The following is a 4,810-nucleotide window of genomic DNA, read 5'->3' on the forward strand; positions in this document are numbered from 1 at the left end:
ATGGGTGCTTCCAGACTTCCCTTTGGAAGATTTAGGATTTTATGTTAAGATTTCAGGACATTCTTTGTAGGAACTATAAGACTTGTCGAAGTTTCCAAAGCTTCTGCAAAAGGGTTACAGGGCTCCCTGGAAAAGGCCATATACTTCATCTCTGGGCTATTCAGAAGTTGCAGGCAGCAGCTTATTGCATTGTCTTCAAAGACACAGGGAGTAGGTGATTATTTTTATAGTCAGGGAGGCTTCTAGAGGGTCCTATCAGCATATGCTTTCCTCAGCCACCTCCTTTCATTCATTCATTCAGCAAACATTTAGAGAATAATCTACCATGTCCTAGGCACTGAGTTGGGTCAAACTTATGACACAAAGCATCAATGTCAAGGAGCTCATAGACAGAGCTGCTCCTAAGGCTCTCCTGCTGGTGGGGGCTGCCACCATCTTGCCCTGCCTTCAGCTCCCACAAGACCCCTAGTCTTTAAAGCTTTGGTTCCCTTCCAAGCTGAAAAGTTCAGCGGTACCAGTCTTTGAGTTGGGGAGGAGCTATGCATGGAGTCTCCAGCAGCAGTTTTGTTCCAAGTTCTTTCAAAAAGTTTCCTAAAACCTCCTATGGAGTGACACGAGGAGAGCAAATCTAAATCAGCCCACCAACTACAATTCTTGGGCCCTCCGGCATTTCTTGGCTACAATCTGAGGCAATGGTAGGGTTCTTCAAAGAGCAAGAATTTAGGCCATTTAGGACCACCCCTACCCAGCCATACTTTGTTGGTCTGGTAGCAACACTTTCTGCCACATTTTCAAATTTATTCCCCAAGCCACACCCAAAGAAGAATATGTTCTCTAAGGAAACACATGGGGAGTGGGGTTAAGCTCCTCCCATCTTCAGGAGTTTTGCTCAGCCAGAACCTTCTTCCACACAGTGGAGATTTGAGCGAGCTTCATGACTCTATTCAAGGGACTGACTCCTATTAAAATGAAAATCCCCAGAAGAGGTCTAGCTTCCATCAGACTACTTCACACTCCTACTGTGAGTGATCAGATCCCTTCAGAAAAGATAAGCCATTTGAAAGGGGTCGGGGGGAACAATCTGCACTGGGTACCGCAAAGAAGAAAGAGGTGTCTTGAGGGGGTATGAAAAGACTCCAGATTTCTCTATTAATAGCTGGCCATTGGGTCAACCGTGAAAACGAGATCCAAGTGAGTGCTAGAAGTGATGTAATGCCTACAACTAGGGCACACTGTCTGAGAGAAGCCAAGCCAGGGCCCAAACTGCACAGCAGCCTTCCAAACAGGTAGTAGGTTGTCTCTTCCTTCCAAATACGCAGTACAGGGACCCCCTAAACCCATAGTGATTACGCCTCTCTGCTCCTTGTGTATTTCCCACACCTCTTCTATCCAATAGACAAAAAAAGCCCTGAGGGGGTCTTTGAAAGTGTAGAACATCACACAGGGTACCGGCACTATCACCAGGAGAGACTAGGTAGGCTCAAGTAGAGGAAGAGGAAGAGCTACCCTCCACAGTGGTGTAACACCTAACTCTACTAAGCATTCCACATATTGAACTCACTTTACCTACGCAGTATCCCTATGAGGTAGGTACTACCTATGATTTCATTCTCATTTTACTGTTGAGGAAACTGAGGAACAGATTTTAAGTAACTTGTCCAATGTCACACAGCGGGTCTAATAGCAAGACTCGGTTGCTGGCCGTCCCGCCCCTGACTCAACTCTAAAGCCTGCACCTCTCCATGGTGACTGGGCATTTCTCTGACAACAAGACTTATTTCCCATGACTTTTCCTTCCTTTCAGTTTTTCGCCATTGTATGAGTTCGGCTGCTGAAGACCACTCTGGTCCCCTCATCCTCCCGGGACAAAATTTTCTCTTTTCCGTCTCTGGCCCATTTCATCAATCCCTTCTAACTTGGCCTTTGCTCTGCTCCCCCCTCCCCAAACTTGAAGCCTTGTGGGACCTCTCTCTCCCCTTCTTTGGAGCTGAGAACTGAGACGGAGTCCGCAGTGGCAAGAGGGCCAACCCACATGGTCAGAGCAGGGTGTGAGTGTGCTCGCGTCGCCAGCTTCTTGGGGCTCTCCGCTGTCCCCTACCTCGCCTCTCACTCTTTGTTCACATTGTTGCTCCTGGCCTGTTGGTCCTCCCATCCCATCTACTGTCCTTCCCCACATTTTTTGCTGCTGTATCTACGTTTCTCCTCGGCCTTGTTTTCCTTCTGCTACAGGTCAATCTCTGGAATATTTTTTTTCTCAGTTTACTCATTCTATATCTTGCTGAAGGTATATCTATGTCTGTTTTTATTGCCCATTTTTTTTTTTCCTTCGGGCCAGCCACAGGAGGGGAACAGGAGTTCACTACCCCAGGATAAAAGCTGTTCTCTTTTAACATAGTTGAGAGACCTTTGCATCTGTCTCTAGCATCAACTTTGGCCACTTGTGCCCCAACATGGTGCTGTAGCCATTGAGGAACTTCATTTTTTCCCGAGATATGCTCTGCCCTGCACAGGTGGCCCTTCCTGTGGCTGGAGAGACTTTACCACCCCGAACCCAGTGCTCAGCTAACTCCCTCCCATTCCTTGTTAAACCTCAGACACTACTTCGTCCAGGAGGCATTCTTGGCTGAGGCATCTCTCGTATGAGTGTTTCCATCCTGTGTTTCTACTGCTAGAGCAATGATCACATGGACTGCCTGTTGGCTTATATCTTTCTCCCTGAGATTTAGATCTCTGAAGGCAGATTTACTTCTAGACTTACTTCCTTTCCATACAGTACAGTAAAAAGGCTGCTTCTGGTAGCCTTCCCTCCCAGCTCTTCTCTCCTCATACCATCCTCTGAAACACTGGCTCATTTTTGCCAGATTTGGGGATTCTACAAGCTCAAATACTATCTGCTTTTTCCACCCAAGTCTCAGGAGACTTCGATCCCCTGGGGGTCTTTCTTCAGGGGCTTCTCATGGCAACCTCTCCTTTTATTAATCATGGAAGAAAGTGAGGTTAGGTAGCGATTTTGTGGAGTCCTTCCAACAACTGTGTTGGTGGCTCCACTTAGGGGTAGGAAACCTGGAGGAAACCCCCCGCATGTCCGTCACCGGATCCACTGTCTTTAACAACAGTGTGCGTTCCTCCAAGGCAAGCACCATACTGCATTCTTTTCCTCCCTTGCCCAGTGCCCTGAGAAATACTTGTTGAAATGCTTCATTTGTATGTATACGTGTATGTGTGTACATATAATGTGTGTATATACATATATACACACTATCTATATGTATGTATAGGTAGTTCTTTTACATAGACAGGTTTCATTCACACACACACACACACACGGTTTAGGAGTACAGGATAGGGATGGGATATAGGTCCTAGATGACAGACAGTACTCCCTCCGGTTTTTCTGGATGCACCTGAGAAATTGTGTATGGGCCACGCGTTGGGTTCTGAGGACCCAGTCAGTTTCAAACACCTTTAAATCTGAGCTGTGAATGTTTATATAGTCTCCTAAGGGAAAATAGCTTCCTTAGCAGCTGTTGCCAAAGAAAAATTACATCATTGCCTAGCAGAAGTGACACCCCAATGCTCTGCCTGTAGGATCAGTTTATTAAAGGAATATCTGAACATTGTCCAGTCAGTTCATATCCTCTCATTTCTCTGCATGCTCCCCAGCCCTCGCGAGGGAACGTGAGCCACGGTATGCTGAAGTTTCTATTGCTGGCTTCAGCACCAACCAGAGCCTCTGGCGGGGCCCATTCTGCTCTGGACTCCCTCCTGGCAGAGGCAGCACCCCACAGCTGACCCGACATCCCTTCTCCAGCAGCTGAGAGCTCAGCATCGTCTCTGTTCTGGCACGACAGTGCCCTGGCTGAGTCGTCCTAGGGCCCCTCCTGTGCTCCAAGCCTTTAGTTCCAGTAGCTTTCTTGAGGAACTTACGCCACATCTCATGAGGTAAATTCCTCAATCGTCTTCCTTTACATGATTTTTCTTAGCTATTTTATTTAATTTCCTTATTTTTAATTTTTTTAAAAATAGGGAACGCTTCGCAAACTTGCATGTCATCCCCGCGCAAGGTCCATGCTCATCTTCTCGGTATGGTTCCAGTTTGAGTATGTGTGCTGGCCACTTTTCTTAGCTATTTTAAACATTTCCTCTCCCACATGAATCCTAGGGTCATCACATCCAATTTTGGAACAACAAACAAAAGGATTCATCGGGAGGTTATTTTTAAATCCTCCACCATAATTGAATTTTATTTTATTTTTTAAAGATTTTATTCATTTATTTAAGAGAGAGAGAGCATGAGTGGAGTATAGGGCACAGGGAGAAGCAGACTCCCCACCAAGCAGGGAGCCTGACGTGGGGTTCGATCCCGAGACCCTGGGATCATGACTTGAGCGAAAGGCAGACGCTTAACCGACTGAGCCACCCAGGTGCCCCCCATAATTGTATTTTAAAAATCAAATTCTCCTTGCCTATCGAATAGTTTTTGCTTGATACACTTAGCTGCTGTATTGCTAAGTGTATACAAATTTTTGACAATTGATTCAACTTAGCTCATAGTAATACTGCTATTTCTGCTCTCTTATATAAATATTTGCATTGGTCCGTTTCTTTATTTTCAAGGTGTTGGAAGCATCTTGTTTCAGGTATATTTCTTGTTTAATGGCATATAACAGGGCTATTTTTTTAAACCCGATAACATAGTCTCTTTTAATTGGAAAATTCAGCCCATTAACATTGCACAATAATTGTTACACTTTTACACTCCCTTTTATTCCTTTTATCCTACTTTATGTTTACCATTTATTTAACTGTA

General features: G+C 45.4%; 1 non-coding gene across 1 annotated transcript; it reads right to left on the minus strand.

Moving 5' to 3' along the window:
* Positions 1–4,018: 4,018 nt before the first annotated feature.
* On the minus strand, positions 4,019–4,117 carry LOC118528655 (U6 spliceosomal RNA). The gene has a single exon (XR_004913763.1). It is a non-coding gene; the product is annotated as a U6 spliceosomal RNA (small nuclear RNA).
* Between the last annotated feature and the right edge of the window lie 693 nt (positions 4,118–4,810).

The sequence above is a fragment of the Halichoerus grypus genome, chromosome 8 (assembly GCF_964656455.1).
Source record: "Halichoerus grypus chromosome 8, mHalGry1.hap1.1, whole genome shotgun sequence".
NCBI classification, from domain to species: Eukaryota; Metazoa; Chordata; class Mammalia; order Carnivora; family Phocidae; genus Halichoerus; species Halichoerus grypus.